The sequence below is a fragment of the Cupressus sempervirens genome, chromosome 5, assembly GCF_028749045.1.
Source record: "Cupressus sempervirens isolate cs-2001-9-10 chromosome 5, ASM2874904v1, whole genome shotgun sequence".
Taxonomy (NCBI): domain Eukaryota; kingdom Viridiplantae; phylum Streptophyta; class Pinopsida; order Cupressales; family Cupressaceae; genus Cupressus; species Cupressus sempervirens.
The window spans coordinates 353,140,638-353,153,261 of NC_143122.1; the positions used below are offsets into that span (position 1 = coordinate 353,140,638).

The window sequence follows — 12,624 nt, forward strand, 5'->3', positions numbered from 1 at the left end:
TTGGTTAGTATCTTCTACTAAAAGCATGATATCACATTGTACCGAATGACACATCTCAATGGTACACACACTTCCACTATTTAGATCATATAGTGCCAGTAGAAATATTTAGATCAAATTTGGAACTCACAAATCTAGTTCAAAAACATTAAAATGCAAAATAGTCTTGTGCAAGGTTGTGCCCTAGCATAATAGACTTGTTAAATATTAATACATGAAATCATGAACTCTAAATTACAAGTGATATAAATGTACATGTTTCTTTTGGTCTCCCATCAATGTACTTGCAATATTACCATTTAAGCAATCCAAATTAAAACCACCATGGGTACTAAATCAAATACTTCATAGCTCAAATTGAATTACTAAACTAGAGAATTACTGGTATAGACAAAAGGTCATTGATAATTTAGATGATCCTACCAAAACCCTAATAAAAAGGAATTCTAGAATAATTAAACAACTTGCACAATATGATATACTAAAGAAGGTCATGAGGCATCACTCCACATCAAAAGCCCTTGCATTCACCACTTCCTATCATGTTTATGTCTTGCAATAAAATCTTTATTACAATATAAAAAATAATTATTTAAAGTACTTGGAATCTTAGGACATTTCAAAGGCATTGATTCATAATCGTCAATCAGCAACGATGTCTGCATAGCTCCCATGCTAGAAACACGTGTAGCTCCAGGAAATGATGGTGAATTATCACCAATATATGCACTATGATCCACATCTGGTAGCATACCAGACGGTGCATCTCCTACCACAAAAAAAAAAAAAAAAACCATTATGTGATGCACCCAAGATTAAAGTACAAATTATCAACTCATAATTAAAATAAAACCAAATATAGAAAAATAAGGATTTACCAGGTGGATGTCCCCTTGTTGTCGACATTGCATTCGACAATCTCATATGGGTGTCCATCAACCTTGTAGGAGTCTCTTGCACTGTATGACCTTAACAATACATTGTTAGCAAAGAAATTCTGAAATAATAAAAGTAAGAGTTAAGTTAAGAAGTTTTGAACGTTTGAAATAAAAAATTCCTTCTAACTTGTCTACTACTATTGGCCTCACTACGTTGTCCTTGACTAGGTTGTGGATCAGTTGCCAAAAAATCATGTATAACAAGAATTTAGTAGTTAAAGTTTCTTACAACTCTTTAAAAAAATTGCATCAATAAAGTATTTTTGCACACATTACATATTTCACTTCACGACATAAAAGATTATAAAATATAAATCTTTATTGAACTTTTGTTATAACTAAAGATTCATTACTGCTTACTTCATAACGATGAGCTTGCACTCTCAAATCTAATAGCCTCTTCATCATCTCCTTGGATTCCATATTTGCCTCATCCAAAATTTTCATTATTTCTAAATTAATTTTTAAATTTTTTTTCTTCAACATTATTGTTACATTGGGAGTTTCAACAATATCCTCATCATAAGGCATAGCTAGTGGCTCGGTACTTACTGTTGGTGCTTTACCCTTATCCTGAACATCAAATTGTGAGAGGAATATTAGTAAGACTATCATAAAAACTCAAAAATCTTAAATAAAATAATGTAATAATATAACATTTTTTAACTATCCAATTTGTACAATTTCAATAAGGTTTACCCTCATTGAAGAAGGGGTGGGAGTAGCATCCTGGTGGCCTCTATCATCTGTTGGATCCATATCATCCTGTCACAAAGATTAAACATAAAAAATTCCGCTAATTGAAAGCAATAAATAGCAAAAAAAAACTTATTAAAAAAATGGTATATAGTACTTACAACCCTCATGATAGTAACTTTGTTTGTATCTATGCAATTTAAATGGTAATCTATTAGCAGTTCTTCCCCTACACTTATTGATTTTATTGCACAAAAAAAAAACTTCATTTCCCTCACGTGCCTCAAATATGCAATTGGGTTGCTTACTAGTTGAGGAAGGTCATGTACTATTTATAAAACTTGCAATATTACCTATTGCTTTTGGTCTCCCATCAACGTACATAGAAAATCTTTCACTTTGATCATTTTCCTTTCGTTGTATATAATTAGCTAATAGTGCATACCTATGCATACTTTTTTATATCGAACAATTTGCATCCAATCATTGTAATTGTAACATGGACCGACATACTTGAACAATTCAACAACTTTGTTGTAACATACCTTTATCCCATCCATGGAAAATAGCCCCAAACCATGTAATGAGGATGGATCAATGCAATATATCCTCTCATTAACACAAAAATTTGTGTTAATTGGAGGTAGCTCATTTGGTACCCATTCTTTCTCAATGTGTGTGTACTGAAAGGGCACCTTTATTTCACCTTTGGCCTCGTCATCATAAGAACATGACCCCCCATTAGCAAGGAAAAATTGCATGCGTTTATCAAATTTTTTTCTAATCTTTTGACCTGTAGTTGATCTCCCTATTTTAGTCATACTACATCTAGAGCTTTCATCTACCATTTCTTCATTTCCCTTATTCATTGTAGATAGATCTGACAAGTACCTATTTGGTGGGTCCTGCAATCCATCAAATGGAAAGTGAAAGTGACAAATATAAAATGTAGTAAGTTGAAAGTGATTATACAATTATATTTCTATACAGACCTTCTTTGTCTATATATATACATTATATGATTATATAATATGTCTATTTATAACATACGTGCTCAATGATAAACAAGAAGAATATAAGAAAATTATGTCTATTTATTAACTTATACCTGCTGATCCATGTCACTGTGCATGATCCACGCCAAAGGGGTCAAATTTCTTGCATATGTTAATCATTTATCTTAAGTTAGCTAAAAATTACATGATACGCATAAACATGAACAAATTTACCTTATATATGGAATGCAAGATCGTCAACAAAAGGGGTGACGATGTACCTATAGTCAATTCACTGTTTGCAAAAAGGGTGATAATCAGACAAAATATAAACATTGGTAATTATAAATAACATATGTTGTAATCATTAGAAATGAACACAATAAATATGTAATCAAATTTCCTGCATATGTTAATCATTTACCTTAAGTTAGCTAAAAATTATATGATACATGTTTGCTACAAATAACTTAGAAGACAACATGAACAATATGTAACATCATAAACATGAACAAATTTCCCTTATATATGGAATGCAAGATCGTCAACAAAAGGGGTGACGATGTACCTATAGTCAATTGACTATTTGCAAAAAAGGTGATAATCAGACACAACATAAACATTGGTAATTGTAAATAACATATGTTGTAATCATTAGAAATGAACACAATAAATATGTAATCAAATTTCCTGCATATGTTAATCATTTATCTTAAGTTAGCTAAAAATTACATGATACATGTATGTTACAAATAACTTAGAAGACAACATGAACAATATGAAACATCATAAACATGAATAAATTTACCTTATATATGGAATGCAAGATCATCAACAAAAGGGGTGATGACGTTTGTAGTCATTGATTTTCTTCTTCTTCTTCTTCATCATCATCATCATCATCATCATCATCGCCATCATCACCATCATCATCGCCATCATCATCGCCATCATCATTGTCATCATCACCGTCATCATCGCCATCATCACCATCACCACCATCATCATCACCATCATCATCATTATCATCATCATCATCATCATCATCACCATCACCATCATCGTCATCACCATGATTGTCATCACCATCATCTTGATCTTCATCATCTGCTTCTTCATCATCTTCAATATCTTCTTACTTTATCGGCCTTCCTCTTGGATCATGTCTAACAAAAAATAACCAACCCTATTTATGTGGAACTTTTGAGTAAAAAACTTGTTCGCATTGGCTTGGAAGAACATAGGGCTCATCTCCAACTGGCTCAAACAACTTTGTATTAATTATTGTAAATCCATTATCATGTTGAATAACTATTCTATCTGGATCATTTTGATTTAGTCATAACCTGTACCATTTGATGACGAATAGAAATACTTTGAAGGTGTTAAATTCACACTCAATTATATCATCGAAGATGCCATAGTATTTATTTTGAGATTGTTGAGGATGTATGCCATTTCTAGATGATATATTGGTGACCCCAAAAATTGCAGTTATCCCAGAATCACAAGTTTTCTTTGTGTCATCCAACTTTTTTATGTGAAATTTGTGACCATGATAGTACATAGCTTTGTGGTGCTTGACCTACAATTTTGAAGTTGTAAATTATTTTCATCATGAGTTGATATGAAACATATGTCAAGTTATGATCATTAATAAATTTCTACGTACCTCTCCACCTCTTAAACCCTTTACTAGATCAACTACCATCGGCATAACATTGGAATCTCCATTATGATGAGCTTCTGTAACCAATGAAGCAACACCTTCCCATGTTAATGAGCAACCATTTTGTTGACATCATTCAATCCATTCCATCATCCAATCAAGATTGTTTGCAATTTACAAATGTATTGCATCCCACTCTCAACCACCTGTTTCAAAAAAAAAAAAACACCAATTATAAATAGCTTATATTGAAGATTTATAAGAATTAATTAACTACAATAACATCTTAGATTTACCTCTCACTTTCCTCTATCTACCTTTTCCCATCAAGTACTCCCCTTCGAATTTTTTAATTGAGTTGGGATCCCAAATATGATCTACATGGATCTTTGCTGCAAACTTAGGAAGATATTCACTAATGTACACCATGGTTTAGTATACCATATATCCCTCCACCATAGAACCCTCAGGATGTGCTCTCTATTGAACCAAACCTTTCAAAAATTTCAAGTGCCTCTCAACCATCCATATTGACCTGGTTGTTATAGGTCCACACAATTCAATCTCCTCAACTTGATGTATGAGGTAGTGTTCTTATGCATTGAAAAAACTTGGAGGTAGACACTTTTTCATTTCACACATCAGAAGAGGAATTTTTTGCTTCCAATATTTTATATCTTCTTTATTGATTTCTTTAGATGAAAACCACCTCATGTATTTTCCAAGATCATATATAACCTGTTTGACATTGTTGACGAAGTGGTGTGGGAGAGATAGAGGTAGAACATACTGTAATATTTGTAAAATGATCTTGTCAATATTTTATACAAGAATGCAATTAAAACTACATGTAGTATATAAATATGTAGTGACTACAAAATAACATGAATTACCTTAATAAATGTATGCCAATCGTGTGTTTTCAACCTTGGCCCAAATTCACTTTTTTTTGATATGAGATTGTTTATGTTCGTAGAAAATCTTGTGGGAAATCATTTTTTTTTTATGACTTCTTTTATAGCATTGCTCCGCTGCTCTAACAATAACCAACTAAGGGCACTTGTATCAATCTGGTTTCCATTGTTATTTGATCAAATGCCAATTTTCATTCAATGGTTGGATTCTTCAATGTCACTACAAGTTTTGACAATTTGGTCTTTGTCACACCTTCCATCCAAGATTTTCCATAATGTCTCTGTTACATTCTTTCCAATATGCATAGGATCAAACAAATGAACAATTGAGAGTTGCTTGTAGTATGACAACCTAGTAAATTGCGTAGGATACATTTTTAGTCCTTATGGAAGTTGGTCATTGATGCCTTGACGACCTTCACAAGCATCAATCACATCATCAGTAAACAAAACACAATATCAAAATATAAATTTGAAACAAAAACCATCAGATGGAATGGCATTACCTTGATGATTTATTTTATTATATGCCAACTTCCATAGGCAAGGTTTCATTCTTTGTGGCTTTGACGTAGTCTCTTCTTTCCCATTGAAAAGATGTTTTTTGATAATTTGGTACTTATGATTTCTGTGTAGAAAGTGTCTATTCTCATTGAACACTTTCTTTCTTAAACTTTTTGAATGATGAGATTTCATCTTTGGACCACAAACTAGACTTGCAAATTTTCCCTTTGTCTGAAGACCTACAAGATCATGTATAACTGGATTAAATGTGTTAACTTTGACATACCAAAAAAGAGGTGTTAAGAAGAGAACATACCACAAAAATGTGTTAGCCTAGGGGCATCATGTACTGTCCATACAAGCATTGCATGAAATTGAATTTGTCTTTGTCCTATTGGTCTACAAATGTCATACATAGTAACTCCATTCCATAACACCATCAACTCGTCAATAAGGGGTTCAACATATACATTGATATCTTTAACTTGGTACTTACCTAGTTGAATGAACAAAAACATTACATAATTAAATTATGACCATTTTGATGGATTAGTAATAATAAATTAATTTAGATGACCACTAAATCAAAAAATACTTGGAACAATCAGTGTCAACATTATGTGCTCTCTCTTTATGGATAACCAAGGAGGTATGCTATTGTTGATAACAAAAACAGGCCACACTGAGTAAGTAGATCTCATCTCTCCAAAAGGATTGACACCATCTACTACCAATGAAAGCTTGAGACTACTAGGTTCTTCTTTAAAGTGTGGTCATTTTTCCCTTGTTTCCTTAAATGTCAAACCATCTGTAGACATTCACATAATGTCATCTTGACTTCTATTTCGTGCATGGTAATCCATAAATTGTGCCAAGCTATTGCACCTGAATAATCATTGTAGATGTGGAATAATGGAAATATGTCGAAGAACATTGTGAGGCACCTTTTTGTTAATCGATTTGATTGATATCTACTAATATGACAAATAGGGCATTATGTTGCAAATTCATGCTGTTTATGATATATAATATGATCGTACGGATATGCATGTATTGTTTGATACCCATTCCAATATCTTTCATGATGGCAGATAATTCTCGGTGCAAGTGAGGTAGAATATTTGATGGTGGTAACAAACACTCATTATCAACCTATGACCAAAAATATAATCTGTCAATTTAAATAATATTAATTGCTACACGAACCCAATGTTAATTGTAAGGGAACTATGAGTAAAATAATGAAAGAAGATGGCATACCTTAACATACGTGTCATTGCTACGTTGGATAAACCATTCATAACCTTGAAGTTCACCAACAACAATACAAGAACAAGAAGAGTTTTTTTGGAGCCTTCATATAGGGACTTGTGTGCCTTCTCAAGTATAGGTACATCAAGCTTTGCATCGTCGTTGTCATCATCACCATCATCATCATCATCATCATCATCATCTTAATCATCGTGATCTTCATCATCATGGTCTTCTTCCATGGTATCATTACCTTCTACTTCAATATTCACACCTCCATGTTGCCTCATTTGGAAATCCACATTCTCCGAATTGTCATGGTCCATAACATGAAACTCAGGGATGTTGACCTATATGAAAATGATGACCTTATATTAACCATGACCTATTGTCATCATCAAATCATGTCTTATGTAATTTATAAACTATTAAAATACATACCAATGGATGATATTCATTTCCCCCTTCAATGTGACTATGTTGCCTACAATGTTGCTCAAATATTATGATTAGATATCTTTAAGTCTTTAAGCCCTTACAAATTTTGCAAGGACAATAAAAATTTCCATCACCTTTTCTTCTTAAGTTAGACCACAGTCTAGCAATTGTCTCCCATTTTTTGTGTGTGTTGATATCATGGTCTTTCTTGAATGGAATGACTCATTGGTGGAAGAAGGAAGATTTGTTTACAACTTGTGGATGGAGTAGTAAGAGGAAGACACATATAGAAATGAATACTAAAGCGAGACAGATAGAAAGAGGTATAGATAGAGATATATATTGATAAAGAGATAAAGAAATATAAAAAATGAAAAGAAACAAATACTTAGTTGACCTTCCATAACTCAGAGGACCAAATCTTTGCTGATTAGTTTAACATAGATTGATGAACAGAAAATTCATAATAAAAATTTGATTTTTTTCCACACTTGTTCAAACCATATAATGAATGAAAAAAAATGAATTCTATACGAGTCACTCCAAATCCTTAGCTTTTAATACGCTTCATAGATGAGATTGCATTATATGGTCTAAACAAGATGTGGAAAAAAATGAAATGATAAAGTCACTCCAAATCCTTAGCTTTTAATATGCTTCATAGATGAGATTGATCATGACTCTGTTGATGATTTGGAGTGATGAGGATAAAAATAGAGTGTAGTTTCTTTGTAAGCTCATGGTTTTTAAGTCATTATGAAGGTCACTATGTTGGAACAGTCAGAACCAAAGGAGTGAATGGAACAGTCAGAGCCTTAAGTACTATATGAGATCTAAAATCACTTGTAACATCAAACAACCACTTTGATATGGCTTAGAGAACCTAAAAATCCAAACATTATAGGGAACCATCCAACACAAACAAAGTATTTTTCACATACTTCGCATGGATGATAATTTTACAAACTTGGAGAGAAATAAAGCTCACTTAACCTTGAACAAAACTAATATTTGTTCTTCAAAAGTAATGAAGATAGTAGAATACCCAAAAAACTTAACTTAGATTTGGTTGAATTTAACAAGAAGGTTCTAAAGACCATTCATTAGAGAAATCAATTTAAAGGTGATGTCTTGTTGCATATGGTAAGAGAATTTCACTTTCTAAAAGAAATAGAATGCTTACTAGCTTTGTGACACATTTTGATACAAAGAATTATAGTGACTAGTAAAAATATAAATATTCTCAATTTGGTATTATAAGACAAATTTTATAGTGCAACTTGACTTCGAAAGGCATAGGTACTACCTTCAATTTCTTAGCTCCGATTATTTAAGTAGACTTTGATGCAATGAAGCTTGAACTCTATTTTGAAAAGAAAAGAGTTGTTGATTATTTAACTTCCACTAGTGCCACTTATCCAATTTATATAAAAAAAATAACATCAATATTTGATAATAATTTCCACGATAAGTTGATGTAAAAAGAAGTAGAACGAAAGTATAGTAATAGTCTAGATTGAGTTGAAGAAAAAATTTTGGTATTCATTGATTGTGAAGGATATCAAAATCATATATTATAGTTTGAAATTTTGAAATAGAAGATGTGAATGTTAATTTTAGTTATAATCCAAGATATAGTTCTAGATATTTTTAATGGTTATATACATACTCTTGTCAAGAAATAAAGTTATTATTTTTAAAATAACATTTAATCTTCAAAGCCACCCAAATGACAACACACAATATTTTGGTCTTTTTGTTTCAATAATCCACTTATCCAATGAGCAATCATATCATTAAAAGCTTCATTATAGTATTTATAAAGGTCTTAAATTTTGTCAATTACAATCTTCCATAGAAAGAAAAGAAGTTACCAATTGCCTAGTCTAGATAATTTTGTTGAAGGAGATCTATGTTGTGAAACACTTCCAAGAAATGCAAGTTACACTTCAAAAAAAAAAAAGAAACACAAAGTTAGATGGTACTTTCTGCTTCTATAAATTCCATTTAATCCTAATATTAACATAAAATAGAACGAATTTAAATGGCCATAAACAAATTGGCTTTAGAAACTTTCATTAATTCTTGGAAATTTTTGAAACATTTAAATTGAAACCCAAAGTAACATGAATATTTGGACTTAGTTATCAAACCTTATTTTAGTAGCATACTAAGGACTCCAAGAGCCTTACAGCAACCAAGGAGGGTGGAAGTAATCCACCATTGGTAAGAAATAAAGATTGCATGTGCATATAGCCTCAATCAAAGAGGATGATCTTAACAAGAACATCACATAAGAAATAAGATTAAATATCAGAAACAACAATAAAAAACTTCAGACTGGCCATTATATCAAGCCATCATTTGGATAAAAAAGTGGATCATCACATACACAAAATTGATGAACACCAGAAATAGTGATGAGCATATTACTTTAAGATTGATTTAAAGTTCTATATTTGATTGATATAATATAGAAATAATATTCGCAACTCATTCATTCTTCTCACATCTTTGAATTATAACATAGTGATCAAACTTAGATAAATGCAATCTCTATATATATTATAAATTTAGATCATTCCTTGCTATATCAATGTGTATCTTGCAATGGTTTGATATGGATTTTGGATGATCTCCATAAATCAACATTTCTACCAAAGTCAAATTAGATATTGCAATTTTTCATTCAATCCATATATTTGTATATTGATATCTATTTTCCCTTACAGTTGTAGATCAATATCAATTATATCAGTGATCATCTTGAACAAAGCATTTTGGATATAATGTTTAAAAAGTTGATATTTTTTGATCAAAGACTTTCTTCATCACCCACATTATTTATTGATTTTAGATCAGAGGATCGTATTAGAATTATTTTTTGGTAATAAAATCTTGTAGATTAGTCTTCAATATTATCAAGGTAGCAGACATTTCATGTAAGAAGCGTTCAAGGCTCTAACTGCTGAACTGACTATGGCTATTTTTGGTTTTTATTGTTTTCCATTTTTTTGTGTTTTTGAGATGGTTTGACATAAAAAACACTACATGTGTTGAATTAGAGCTTTTGAAAATTAATACTTGTTCTATTGGAAATTAAAGCACTAATTTTTCTTTTTTTTCCCTATTTTTTGGTCTAGCAAAATCAATTTAACTCCCAGCAAAATTGGCACCGACCAATAAGAATTCATAATTTATTGTACAAAAATTGATTTAAAAAATAAACAAGCATTAAGAATAGCTTCCTTTAAGGGAAGCGAATCCAAATTAGACATGATGATGGCATATTGCATTGGCTTGAAGACAACTTGTTAAAGAACAAACAAGTTTTAATCAATTTGGGTTGCTTGAAAGAAACAAGAGCTCAAAATGGGTCAATATAATATAATAGATTAGTTAAGGAAGAATAACATGAACAAACCAAATTAATTTAAGGAAAAATAATGTGAAGAAATACTCTACTGAGAATGATCTTAACATATTTAATAATGCTTAGCACTTATCTTGACTAATTGTAGGAAATTCAAGCATTGTTAGGCAAGTTGATTGACAGGAGATGTCTCTTAGGAAATTATTACTTTGCGTAAAATCTAATCTACACCAAGAAAATTTTTGCTAACCACTATACACGCCATAGTTATCTCCTCCATGTTCATTTTTATATAATGAATGGCATTTCCCATCTCCTCTAATAAAATGGTTTCTATGCGAGTCGCAGTGAAACTTCTAGAATTCAATCATTCGTGCAAAATTAAGTCACCCATTGATATAGAACATGCATAACATGTGAAGTTCTCAATATCTATCTAACACATGAGATTTTCTGGCAATGGTTCAATGACCTTGCTTTTTCATGATAATTTAGGTATCGACCAAATCGTCCTATTTCATTAATTTTGTGAACAAATATTATTAAAGAATGCACAAAAGATAAATAGGAACAGTGACATTTATGGTGGCTGTAGATTGAATTATTAGTTGAGGTATCAAAAATTTGTCAATAATGTCTTTTAAGGCTAAAAACAACACATAATAGAACTTTAAAGAGAGATCTAGAATCCAATTTTCATAAAAATAATTAAAAGATAAGATAAGCCAACCCTAATTTTTCCATCACAAATGATTTTGTGGTACATAGTTAAAGACCCACAAGAAAAAACTATTATATATTCCTTCATTATGATCAAGAAATGCCACCCATAATCAAAGATGACAAGTTTACCAACATTCCAATCCTTCAATAGTTCTTACTTGCAAGAAAGTTTTGCATTTCTTGCAAATTCAATGAGAGAACTGTTTAGGAGATTTCTATTATGGTTTGTTGGAACAGGCCCTATTCCAAAGCATGTTGTAATCATAATGGATGGCAATAAGAGATATGAAATGAATAGAAATATGCAAAAATGGAGGGGTCATGAATAGGGGTATAAAAACTTGATGCATACTTTGTTATGAAATTGGTATAAAATGTGTGAGTGTTTATGCTTTCAGTATTGAGAATTTCAATCCCTCAAAGGAAGAAGTTGAGACACTTATGAATTTAATGAAGGAGAAGCTTGATCTTCTTGTTGAGAAGGAAAGCATGGTTAACAAGTATGGAATTAGGGTTCAAATTATAAGAGATATTATTCTTTTTTCCTCAGAATGTGAGAGAATCAACAGAAAGGGCCATGGCTTTCTCTAGGAATAATGATAAGGTTATTTTGAATATATGTGCTGCTTATACTGGTACTTAGGAGATTGCTAAGGTTGTTGAAGATGTTTTGAAGGAAGGGGATTTGGATGGAAAGAAAATTAGTGAAGAGGATATTGCAAAGCATTTGTATACTGCATCTATGCAATACCTAGGAAGCATCTTAGATTGTAACTATTAAGTCTATTTTAATTTTCAACTCTTCTTCTTCATTATTTCATAGAGAAAAAAACTTGTTACAATCAAATAACATACTCGGGTAGTGGAAGAAACCCTTTTAACATTTCTTGCCCAAAAAAGTGTGTCAACAATATAAAACCCTTCACTAATCAGCAGTAAAAACTTCAAGAGATGATACCAAACCCTGCTGTGGCCCTAGGCTTCTTATAATGTTGCATTTTCCCCTTACCTTTGATGGTAGTAAATCTTCAAGTGGCCCTATATGCTCAAATGATGCTCCAATCAAAATGCCCTCCACTATGCCTTCAAGCAAAATGCCCTCCACTATGCGAAATACTAGAAT

General features: G+C 31.5%; 1 pseudogene; it reads left to right on the forward strand.

The window, feature by feature from the left end:
* Positions 1–11,617: 11,617 nt before the first annotated feature.
* LOC149556179 (dehydrodolichyl diphosphate synthase CPT3 pseudogene) lies at positions 11,618–12,282 on the forward strand (annotated as a pseudogene).
* Positions 12,283–12,624: the final 342 nt, after the last annotated feature.